The following is a 13,205-nucleotide window of genomic DNA, read 5'->3' as shown; positions in this document are numbered from 1 at the left end:
CGGATACGAGTGTAATTTGAAATATTTCAGTCGATGTTTAAACATTGAGTGCGTTGTTTAAGCGAGGCAGGTGTTATTTTAAGCGGGTACACCGTATTTTGAAATATTTAAAGCGATGTTTAAGCGATATATAGTATATTTAAACAATGAAAGTGAAATGTACACCAATTAGCATAAATTAAACAATGAAATAAAAACCCGAATGGAATTTAACACCTTTCAGATTGAAAAGCAAAACAAAATTTACATTAAGATATACAAGTCGTGTTCTTGAACACGAAAACAATGAATTGAATTTGTCCCAAATTTACATTTGGAAAAATTGACGATCGAGATATCACGAGGACATATTATTCAAAACACAAAAATTTAACCGCTTGTGTGACCCGTTTGTCGTGGGCCTTGTACTACTCCCTCCTTAAGTATCGGGTAACATCTGCGTAATCCCGAGGGTAAGGAGCGTCTGTCTGCGGTGGCCGTAACTTCTCATCCCACGGTAATTGCTCGATAAACCGCGTGGCGTGAGCAGTGCAATCGGCGCTTCCTTGTTTTTAGGCGTGGGGTTTTACGTGTGCGTCGCGGCGGGTACTTCTATGAAAGTCGCCGAGCTCGCGAGACTCCATACTCGACACAAAGGTCGAATAGATTCGTGATCCGAGATATGCAAGTCGAGATTAGAATACCGATTTAAATACCAAAGCAGGATATTAATCGGACGTAATTAAAGAACTTACCATGTCCATGGCGTCCTTATCAGTACCCGGGACATGAAGAATAATACACGTATTCTTGTTTATCATTGTCGTGAGACGGCGGCATGGAGAGTGGCCATTCGTGATTACTCGGGAGGATGACAATTTGAACTTCATGCGAGGTTCGCTTGGCATCACGATCATAGCCATAATTGTGTCATGTCATGTCGTCCACCTTTTGACATCAAAAGCAGCCATGTAATGATGTCGGTGATGGGCGCCCTCTTGTAGAGATATGGCTCTTTGCTCAGCGACTTTTTGTATGATGCATCGAAAGCGTCCATCACATCATCGGTGACCATCTCCCTTCCCTCAGCGGCGTGTATAATGCATCGCGTGTGAGTGTCTGGCAGCGTCATTCTTCCACCGACGGTCTTTGAGGTTAAGCGATAACTGAGATATAATAAGACCATATTATGCGTATTTAAATGATATTATCAATTGTTACATGATATTATATATAATTAAGCGATAAGTAGAAAACTTAAATGATAACATAAAGGTATTAAACACTATTACGAAATAGTTAAACACTATAGAAACCCTTTAAACAATAACATAAAAAGCGTTCGCACTACGAGTCCATAGGCGGTTGAGGGAAGATCCTCATCGACTCCTGCTCGTATTTGTTAAAACGGTTGAGGCCAACCCATTTCTTCTTCTTGAATAAAAAGCTTTCAGAACGATGCTGGGTCGATTTTTGATTGGCCTTGATCATCTCTCTCGTTGCTCGGTCGGGAGGTCTTCGTGACATCTTCGTCGATCGCGATGATGGCGACAACATCAGCTGCGAGACACATCCTTACATGGTTTGTTCTTGTTGTGGGATTGGTAATGCGGCTGAGTTGCTGAGTCTTTGCATCGACGGCGCGACGCCATGAGCAGTTCGACGATCTTCTCGACGGGTGGCCATGGCAACATCGTCGTTGGGAGACCGCTCCTTAACTTGTTCTTGATCTTCGAGGGATTGTGTCCGTCTTTGATGCACGTCAATCTCGGCAGGTTCCGCAAAGGGTCGATGATTTCATCGAGAAGAGTCGGCGACCTTCTCAGACGCGGCAGCGGCCATATCATCACGATGTCCTCACCGTCGTGTCCATGTCATCAGCGGCGTGAACTAGCGATATGACATCGAGCATGCGATGGTGTTGCTATTATTTCATCGTCGGTACGGCGGTGGAGAGCGAAAGCGATGTATTTTCCCTCTTTCGCCATGAAGTCTCTTGAATGTAGCCGCCTTGGAATGACCTTCCGATGATGTCGTACGTCGTCGAATTCCGACGCCTCGTTACGTCCGGGTGCTTCGATTCTTTCGCGGGATGGCGCAGCCGGTTGTGAACGTCCTTCCAGCGCCTCCACACGCAGGCGACAAAGCCGAGAAACTTCGATCGTGTCAATATCCGGTATACTGCGCAAGAGTTGCGATGACATCTTACGTCCCAATGTCACGGTGAGGTACCATGGTCGGAGGGAGCTGCCATGGTCGAGGGCATTTGTCGTTAGTCGTGGTAGAGGGGTTGTTGCAATCTGCAGGGGTAGGGGAGGGCTTCTCCGTGTCGAGGAATCTTGTCGGCGTGGTGCGTTTTGAGTAGGAGAGCGGCGTCCGGCAGCGCAGCGATAGAGGTTGCCTCTCGTCTCACGCCTCGAGCGAGTGGTTAGGGAGCGATGGCGTCCATTCAGTCGGTTGGCCCCAACAAATGATTTCTTCTTCGGCATTCGTAGGAACCAGCTCGAAAGCTAACATATGTAAAGCAAAACAATTTCAGTGAGATCGTTCGTTTTAAACTATAAAAACTATATTTAAGCAGTGTTTATATATTTAAGCGTTATAGAATATAATTAAGCGGAGAAGCAAAATATTTAAACCATTATGAATAAGTTTTAAGCGGTAAATACTAAAGTTAAATGTAAATAAAAATGTTTTAAACATTGAAAAAGACTTATATTAGACATTGTCCGTGATTTGATTACCTCTTTTTCCATCGACGATGACGAAAGCTCGTTTCTCACATCAGCTTGATTAGGTAAGTACTTTCGGCAGCTATACGACATCCTTGGGATCTTCAAAGACGGACTTTCTTCCCGTTCCGGTCATTTCGTAAAAACCCAGGGCGTTAAGCGCGACCGAGCGACCCTTAATGTACCACAGTGTTGAGTGCTTCTTCCGGCGCATCTATCTTGCGCTCGGGGCGTCAGCTTGTGGAATATCCTCCATGCAAAGCCGGCTTATACGTCGCTGCGCCCGATGCGTAGTCAGCATGGGCTGGTAGATCATCGCGTAATCAGCGATCGGTTCGGGAACCGAGCATGATGTATTTGGGAAGAGGGCTGCTTCCCGCTGAGGTACACCGTCGGGGATTTGACAAAAGTATCTTCTTCTCCCCCTCGTCGATAAGTTGCGTGGAGGTGCTCTTGATGGAGTCTCTGTGTCTCTCGTGAGGTCTTTGATAGATCTGGCCCTTGAGCGGCATGATTTTCTTCTTACGAAGACCAGCTGCGTCGCCAGTCATGACCTTGAGAGCGAAGCGAGAGCGCGTCTTGAGGTGCGAGGCTTCGGCCGAGCTTTCTCACGATCCCGAATTTATTGGTGCGACCAGTCAGTACCTTTGCGAAAGAATCAAGAAGGGCCCTCTCTTGGTATATGGCTTCCAGTTTCGATGAGCAGCTGCAAAGCGGTGTCCCTTGAATAATCTCCCGATTAGTCGAGGTCGTGTTAACTTTCAGTCGAGCTAAAGGTCTCGCTGGCCAGTGTCAAATAGCAGCAGCCATTAACTAGGTTAGCCGCCGTAATCACAAACTGCGGTATTGACAAAAGTTTAAGCGGAAATATAAGGTTTTTAAAGCGGTAAACTCTCGGTTATTAAGCAGAGATATAAAATGTTAAGCAGAGACCCATTTTGTTAAGCAGAGGCGAGAATACTTAAGCGGAGACAACAAATGTTAAAGCTGTAACATCTCATTTCTTAGCGTCGACCTCGTTTGTAAAAGCTGGCAACCCATGATCGAAGCGAAGCGGAAATATACATTATAAATATTACCTGATCATAGCGATCGACTATTTTACGATGGTGTGATCATCTGAAAATCGAAAACAAAACAAAACCCTAGCGAGAAATCTCTCTGATGACTAACAAAACCCAGTAGAAATCACCCTGAGAGACTTGATATCTTCCAGCAGCAGGGGAGCGCAAAAACAAATGAAAGCGAAAAATCTTTCTTTATGACGAGCAGTTAACGTAAAAACCATACTCGATACGGCCCGTTGCAGAGCGATGAAATGCCAGCTAGTTGCGCGGGGCACTTCTCGCTTGAGATCTGAGGTGGAAAGGAAAAGGCGATGAAATGCGATTCTGAGGCTTGGCGAGTAGAAAGCAATCCGGAGGCGACCCAGGAAATGGAAAAGGTGAAGGCGTGAGTTGAAAAAAGCAATTAAAAGCGGCTCCGATAAATTACGTCGTGCTAGTTACCTCGCAGGCAAGCGCACACTTCACTCTCGAATCGACGCCAGGATGGGCTGTGACCCTGCGACTCCCGCATGCTGAGGCATTTTTAAAGTCCAAAAATTTGAAACTCGCTCCGATTCACACTCAGATTCAGGTTTGGGGTTTGAAAGAAACATAGACTTTAAAGGAGGGGTGGGGTTACAAACTAGCAGGGTGTTTTTAGCGATTTCTGGCTTAAAGGGTATGCATTTCACTTATTAGTATTATTTGAGACTTATTTTAATTTAATATTTTAGATAGATCATACAAAAGGGACAACTTAACTATTTGTTCCAGCAATCTGGTCAAATGCATTAAACTCTTTTCATTATTTGTAAAATTGACCATTTTTATTTCGATTGATACAATTTTTGAAATGTACAAATCCTGCTTTGAAGAGTATATCCTTACAATTAAGTGCATTATGGTCTTTACGGATTTAAAAAACTCAAGTCTTAGGCTCACGACTCCACCAACTTCAACTAACAAGTCAGCCGATATCATTGCTAATTATTTTTCAGTAATTTATCTTGTTTTCCACATCTTCTGACTAGTGGAAGATACTTCTTCCTCTTTCCTTTTTGTATTTCTTGTGTTCTTTGAAGCTTTCACTCATGGTGATTGGGTTATTCTTTGTCAATATCTCATGTCTTGTTATTTATTTGTTTTTGTCTAGATTTTTCGTTGATGATTCTTGATTTATTCACTTTATTAAAAACAAATTCAATAAATATAAAAAAAATGTAATAATAATAATAATATTCAATTGGATGAGTGGAGCTCCTGCTTTTCATAATTGTAACACATGAAGTTACATTGCACAATACAAATACAAGTAACACTGGCATTGATGCTCATGTAAATATAATGGAATGGTTTATGAAAAGACTTGTTATGAAACTATGCAAAAAGCAAGTGAAACATCAGATAACATCAATATAATCTCAATATTTACTAAGATAATCTTTTAGCAAAATGGTTTACGAAAGCTTTGCTATGATTATCTGCCATATATCTTAGGCCAACGGTCCCGAACTTCCAAATCATGGATGGAGTCAGCTAAGTCTGGCATTAGTCAACTAACAAGGCAACTTCTTTAGTCACAGTCACAGCCGTGCGGTGACCGTATAGCATAACTCTGCCTAGAGATAAGCTCTCATAACAAAACAGAACACACATCTCAAAGCAGATTTTCGTGGCCCTATCAAGCAACAACCATTTGTGAATATAGAGTAGAGATAGTGGTCGTCGTCGTGGTGGTGGTGGTGGTCGTCGTCGTCGTTGTGGTTCGAGCTCGCATCGCAAGGGGACCATCGGCAATGGAAACGAGATTGTGCAGCAGGGAAACGATGGGTGCTTCCACTTCTTGCTTCCCTCTCCTCTCTTGCCTGCTAATCACTGTTTCCTTCTCTTCTCCTCGTCTCCCCTTCGCCACACCCTCGTTTTCCTATCCTTCTCCCAGATCAGTTCCTCCGCTGCTGACTCCGATGATTCACCGCTTTTTGTCGAGTCCAAGCTTCAGCTACCCCCTCTGCCGCCGGCGAATAACGTCCCCGTCTAGCTTACACCGATCTCTGGATCCACTGGCGATGGGCGTAGTAGATTAAGCGCACGCTGCAAGCCTCTACCACCCGGGCAACCGCTAGCTGTGCTACACCTTAGACCTCGGTCGCCGCCCCGCTGAGCGCCTGGAGCTCGCTGCCTGACATTCGCGGAGATCCAGTTTATCAGAATATAAGAATGTATGGGTGATTACGCGGGCAAATCTGACTTATCGCCGTCCGACGATGGTTGCTGAACAGCTCCACGTGACTTCTTGCTGAGGAGGGAGGGATTGGGATTGGTTTATTAATCTCAGCGCGTCTGACTACCCGCTGGTCACCCAGGATGGTGAGGTTTTCCACTGAAAAATTGTTTTCCTCTTCTGCTAGTGGTTTTGGAAGTGATTTGGGCGTGGGACCGAAAGTTGGAGGCACTATTGTTGTTTGATATGACCTTCTTATACAGGGATGGCTATTATCTGAACAATGTTTTATTTATGTCACCTGAAGGTGAGAACTGGGGGAAATTGTTCCTGAAAAATGGTTATTTTATTATTTTATCATCTTCTAGTTAAAGTTCTGATGGGTGGATTTCCCCAGTTTTATGTGTGATCACTTTTTCTTCTTCTTTCTGTCCATGAGTTCAAACTGCTGAACTGGGTGATGATCCTTTCTTAAATTACATGTCTTTGCCTCAGAACGATTTCACAGATGATAACCAAGGAAGTAGTCATGTATATATATTAAATGCTCATTTCTCCGCTTATATGCGTCTTTTTACATGCTTCCGCAATCAGTGTGATGACATTAACATTTAGCACCATCAGAGCTATTTTTGGTTGGCCTCTTGTTTTTGCTCTTTCCTCGCATTCTGGACTTTTGATTGGTCTCTTGACCTTTGTCTCTTCATGCCTGCTACTATAGAAATATCTGTTTTGGAATGACATTGCCTGGATTTATTGCACTCATAAAGAATGTATTGGTTCTTTAATATAGATAGATGTTGTTTGTGTTGATGAATATGGGATGGTGAGTCTTGTCATCATCTCATACTAATTGGCTTCAGCTATTTTATGATTTTCAACTTTTTCTTTTTGTGTGTTGGTGATAACAGCTGTTCATTGTCTTTCTTTTTATTATGAGTGAATCTGCTATACACACTGTCAACTATGCAAGGCAATGGAATTTTCATTGAACACACAGAGTGACATCGGATGGAAGGGTAAGCTGATCATATATCTGTTTTTGGAAAGGTGTTCTTGTGCTAATTGTTTGCATATGTGTGTGCGTCTGTGATAATATTTTTGGTCTATGTTCAGGTACCAGAGGGCCAAGCCTGTGATCATAGACCTGGGCTATAGTTTGCACAAATCAGATGTTTTCTGGGCTACTGAGAAAAGGAGCATACCCACGCTTTTCAAGCTCTTTACAGGTGAACTATTTCTTTCTACTCTATCATGTTATTTCTGTGGTTCTCATTCTTTTTCAAGATCCTAATTCGGCTTGTTTATGTGATCAAACAAACTTGCTATGGGTCTCTTCTCTTTGGTCTAGCTTCTTTGACAATTGAAAAGCTCTATCTTAAAGAACTTGTACAATGCACATCTTTGTTGTTTTGAATTCGGGCTTTTTAATAAGACTACTTGCAGCATTAGCGTCTTGCATTCTGAAAGCAGTTTTGTTGTAATAGCAAATCCTTCTTGTAGTAGATATGATGAAAATCTCAACTTGGTATCAGTTGAGTTGATTCTGATAGGTGTTGTGGTCTTCGCATGAAGAGATCTTCTGCTATGCTTCAGAAGTGAATGCTGAATAGATTTGTTCAAGCATAAAGGGAAATAGACTAAAGCCATTCATGGATAATTTTGCAGTTAGAGTCTCAGAAGTTCTTAATAATGTGTTACTGTGTTTGAGCAGTCTCTTTTTGTTGGTTTACTGTTTAGTGGTTGGCAACTTAAAGCTAACCATCTATTATACCGATGTCATCACAATTAACTATGCAAATGCTAGAGCATTTCAATTATGAATGTAATCTTGTGCAAAATTTCAGCAATGAGCGTAGACATGGCCATAAGTTGGAGGATGTTAAGTATGGTTCAATGTCCCTTGGTTGTTCGTATTGTAGCCACGAGTCCGAGGCACCTTCATGCAGGCGAAAAGTTGTTTTGAATGCCTTTGACCTTATGTAAGTGCCAGAGATCATTAACCATGAGTACCTGAAGGAGAGTCTTATGGAATGAGGGGCATATGGAGGAAATTATCCTGTTTTCTTCACGAAAACCTATATATATATATATATATATATATATTTCTAAATGCAAAGATCGTGGAGTAGTCAATATGCATTTCAGCGCATTAGCATATCATGCAGAGATGGGAGAAGTGTGTTTGTGTCTTTTAGGATTTGTGTGGACGGTGAGCAGCAGCACATTTTGTGTTAATGGGGCTGCAGAGCGATTAATTCAGTGCACATCTTTCTACCTTTTGTTGTTGATAAAGAGTCTAACACCATCTTGTAATTGAAATATAACTGGTAAGTTTGTATTGCATGTCATCATGTCAATTGCATGCTAGAATGGTATATCTTTTAGTGGAAGTCAGTACTTTGGATATTGTTGTATTACGTATTTGTTCTAGTCAGATTTTCACTGCATGCTGCAGATATTTGTATGTGGGATAATAGTGATGATATTGTTGCAATGTTGTATCACGAGCGCTCGCATGGATGATGCTTACCCATCAGTTCATTTGTGCGTGCGCTGTGGGATGGGACAACCTTCCACGCACTGTCTTGATAGTACTATGCAAACTTCCTCTCTCCTCCCGGGGCTTCAGCACCACGGTCATCTGCGATCTTTGATGAGTTCCATAACACCACTGTCAACCATGACCTGCATTTCATATCATGGGACGAGTCCTCCCAAAAGCAGCATCCACATTTCACTCACTGTGAATGATTTCCAAGGATGGATTGACAGCAATGCACCATTGCCAGAAAGTTTACAGCAGAGATGACCCAGTCCTGAGACAGGATTGACGAGGAGATCTTGGGCCGTGATCACAGTGGGTTTGTGCGGTGGGTGGTAGATGCTGTAAAGAACACTTCTGATGTGAATTACTGCGGTGGGGAGTATAAAGCGACCTCAGGCCTGGAGCCGGCACATGAGGAGTTGAGAAGCTTGTATTGGGTGCTTCTCAGCCAAGATGATTTTGACAAGAAACATTGTGTCGATGACGATAAAAATAAAATACGGTGGTGAGATCTTTTTAGTTGCTACAGTGGTTGATTTACTCATGCATGCATTTCTTGGGGAGCTGCTGCGTAGTGTGGAAAGGTTGTAGCTCACATGGATCATCAAGAGGATATTTGTAATCAGTGTTTCATTATTGTTACCATGGAGAACAAGTTAGTTTTTTTGGTTAGGCGTGGTGAGTGGCAGATGGTTGGACTGCATTTCTCTTCAGCCTTCATTAACCTGTTGACTCATTTACAGTCATATTGTTATTAATGGAGCCTTATTATTATTATGTACAATTTGATTATCTAATATCTATTTAAACTGAATCGATATTTATTTAAAGATTTACAAAATGGGCAAACTTACATATAGGGTTTATCGATATGTAAAATGAAATGTCCATCAGCTCTTGTATGGTTGCAGGTTGTGGCTCTCTTTCTGCCAGCACTCTCAGCCTGTGCACACTACTATCCGAGCAGAATGGCGAACATGATGCTGTGCTCCCGCGCTTAGCAACACGGTGGCGGACGGGTGAAGTCCACTGACGCTGAAATACTTCAGGAGGACACCAGACCCATTATCGCTCTTTGATGGTATGTGTATCTGTTCTTATCATTATAGTGCATGCCACCGTTTGGTTTATGATGGATGGTCACCTAGGGTGTGTAATCTATGCAATGGAGGTGTTCAGTTTGTCGTGACAGTCACAATAGTGTCCATGTTTCTGTGTTTTCTTTGATTTGATCATTTTGACTGTGAATACCAGTATGAAACAATGGATGAATGAATGAGTATAGGAGGGATCAGGTGAGCTTTGGTGAGTCCAGGAAGAAACAAGGACAGTGCAGTAGGTCTCCTGATATTTCAGCGTCATTGCTGATTTGAAAGACAGAAATGTGTATGAATCTTATGTAACATTTGCCTCCGCATAATGAGTTAGAGATTACTAATGATCATCATCATTCATGTTTTGTAGTGCGGATCATATGTATCAAGTCAGGCTTGGTGCTGATTGCCGGGTACCTTCAGGTTCCGTTTCCCCCAGTTTGCCTTTTCTTCTTCGATTGGTGCCTTTATTGTACTTACTTACAATCATCCTATTTATTATTGTTTTGTTTTTTGGCGTTGAGGATATGTTTCCTCCTGATAGTGTAAATAGATATTATTCAGGTTCATCAGAGACATTGCTTCAACTTCTGTTTAAGATCAGATTCTATCAGATACGGAGCTTGCTTTGTTATTTCCATTATTGTTATTTATTTTGATTTTAGTTGGTTCCTAATAATCACTTTTATGATTCATTTCCTCTCATATTTGTATCACGCCCTTCATATATATGTATTGTTTGGTGTTAAAGTGTCAATTCGAATTTAAATTATATATATATATATACGATGGAGATGGGCGTGACATTTGTGGTCCATATCACAAGCCGTTGTTGGATCGTGAATGAGTCATATTATAAATTATACACATTTAAGGCTGTTGCTTGCTATCGGGTGTATCGCGGCCCGTACTAGGGACGTTGGTCGTATAGTTATTACGGCCACACAGTCACAGGCCCTATATATAAGCGTTAATTACTGACTCCTTCCTGTACTTTCTTTACTCATTTCCATAGATTCGAAAAGCGCATTACTACTACAAGTTTAGTATTCTCTCTCACTTCATTCGACAACCGGCGCTAGGAGTTTACTCAGAGCCCCAGGGAGAGAGCTCGATGGTTTCGCCACGGCTTCCTCCTTTATCATCAAAACTGGCCCATGACCCCTCACCTCCGAGCCCGCGCGGCATTCCGAGCTCTTGCACCGTCAGTTTCACTCCCTCTGACCACTCCAGAACCTCCTTACATCTATCAGTTTGTATTAACACTGCCTTCCTTTTTCTTTTTCCTTTTGTTCTTTCTATTGTAATTTATGATTTTGCTGCAGGCGAGGCATCTGATCATTAACTCAGGTTCAGTCCATTCGACTTCGGATTCTCCCTCCTATTTCTCTTATTAACATGGATGCTGATAGTAAAATTCTTGTTCTTCTTATTATTATTATTATTATTATTAAATTTTTTTTGGGTGAAATTTCTTTCTTTCACACCAAGTTAATTTTGTATATTCTGGAATTCATCCCTTTAATGTTCTTGAATTTTGACCTCTGATAGTATTTTGTTGACAATTACATCTTGAATTTTGATGACATGGACATTCGGATGGTAAGATTCTGGTTTGTAATGGGGAATTGCTGAAATTTGGTTTTCAACTAATGTTTTTGTTGAATCACATTAACTTGAGAATTTTGATGACATGGACATTCAGGTGTGGGTAAGATTCTTGTTCACTTTTTGGGTGAAAAATTTTCTCTTTTATGTTGATTGCATGTCTTCTTAATTTATCCCATTAATTTTTCGGGTGTCCATTAGCCTAATATTTTTTACCTCATAGTTTCTATATAGTGCGTTTATGTGGTGACTTTTTTGCAGTTTTGAGCTCTAAGCTGAGTAGTGAACTCAATCTCAATGAAGTAGAATCGTTCAGTTGCTTGTTTCTGCTTGCTAATAAAAGGGTATGTTTCTTTATCTCTTTTTATTTTGGGGTGGGGAATCAATGGTTTGGGAGATTGTGTTTCATCTCGTTGTGTGTTTATTCATAGTGATGGGTTCTCTTGGGCAGACACTTTGAGATTTTCGGCTTGCTGCTGGACTATGGTATGCTGAGAAGAGATTTGATAACCTCTCTTTACACTCTCCTCGGCAGATGTGTACTGATCGTGTGATCACCAAATCATTTCTTTATAGGTCTGTTCAGGGTTTAATACTGACTGAAGTTTTGTTAACAGATCAGTAGGTTGTTCCTGGACAGGTCTAGAGACTGATCCTTTGTCAGATGTTCGAAGTACCTTAGGAACTATTTAATTCTGGACTTCAGACATCCTATCTACCATAAAGGTGGGAGCTTTCCAGGCTTTTGTGGTTTAATATTACATTTGGTTGTTTCCCGTCCTTGAGGCCTTGAGGGAGGGCACTAACAATTATAGCACTTTTTGTTGGATTCAATGTAACTCTCTGGTGGAGCAATACTTTCATAGATGTCTGTCGTTTACCCAGAACATATTGCTGATGGATGCCATAGGCCTTTATTTTAGTAGGACCTTAATTTTTTGAGTTCTAAATCACTTCTACTGATTTGGGAACCCCAATAAGGAAGAACCCTCTCCGGTTAGCCCAAATTGTAGGCATATGCTTGATTTCAGAGGGCTATTGTCCATCGTCAAGATATTGTTCCCGTGAAAGATTAACTCTCAGTCATTGCCTCGTTCTATCTGCCGGATCGGTATTAGCACTTCTCATTGAATTTTCACATATGATTCTTTTGGCCAACTATCATATTTGTTACATCATGAATGGGAAAGCTGTTATTTATTTATTTTTTTTAAATTTGAGATTGTTGTCAGGGATGATACATTTCTTCCACTGTTTTTATATTCTTTGGTTCTACCATGCTTGTATTCTTGCAAATGAGTTTACAACATTTCAGCAGTAAATGAGCAGAATGTACACTTCTTTGTTTAAGGTTGCGCCCTTGTCATTTTAGAAGTAACATCATGTGAACTGCACATTAGATGCCCCGACTGTCATAAAAAGCACACATTCTTTACCTTTTTGTTTAATAAGGATTTGGGTATTGGTTTCTAGTTCCTGCCAGATTATTCTGTAACCACTATTTCATTTTTTGTTAAATGTATAAATAACAATACAGCCCTAAGTTAAGTGTTGCTAAAACAGACTTTGTGGTTCCCTTTTTCACTTTTCCTTTTGGGTGAAGATCATGAGTTCAGAGATATAAATCCTTAGATCTAACTATTGAATTTTGATATCAATGCTTTTTTAAGACATGTCACAGTGTTTGATTCAAAATGTTTTTTGTCAATGGCTTTTAGATCTTGAGTAGAGCTGTCTTCTAGACAGTAACTTGGTTGGTGGATCAGATTTCAGGCTGAGAGACCTACTACCTTAAATTTATGGCTTTATAATGATTTCCCACCAGGGCCCTTATACATGATCAATACATGCCCGGCATAATTTTGGTGCCAATATATATTTACCCAGGCTCAAAGATGTAAAGATGTTTTAAATTCTGAAGGATTGTGCAGCTGAACTTAATAATGGTGGTGACACAATGTACTTAATACGTAACCA

At 41.2% G+C, this 13,205-nt stretch overlaps 1 pseudogene; it reads left to right on the top strand.

Moving 5' to 3' along the window:
- Positions 1-3,260: 3,260 nt before the first annotated feature.
- On the top strand, positions 3,261-8,732 carry LOC120255707 (annotated as a pseudogene).
- Positions 8,733-13,205: the final 4,473 nt, after the last annotated feature.

Source organism: Dioscorea cayenensis, unplaced genomic scaffold (genome assembly GCF_009730915.1).
Source record: "Dioscorea cayenensis subsp. rotundata cultivar TDr96_F1 unplaced genomic scaffold, TDr96_F1_v2_PseudoChromosome.rev07_lg8_w22 25.fasta BLBR01001148.1, whole genome shotgun sequence".
Lineage (NCBI taxonomy): Eukaryota > Viridiplantae > Streptophyta > Magnoliopsida > Dioscoreales > Dioscoreaceae > Dioscorea > Dioscorea cayenensis.
Note: the sequence above shows the minus strand (reverse complement) of the source record. Positions and strands in the feature narration are given on the sequence as shown.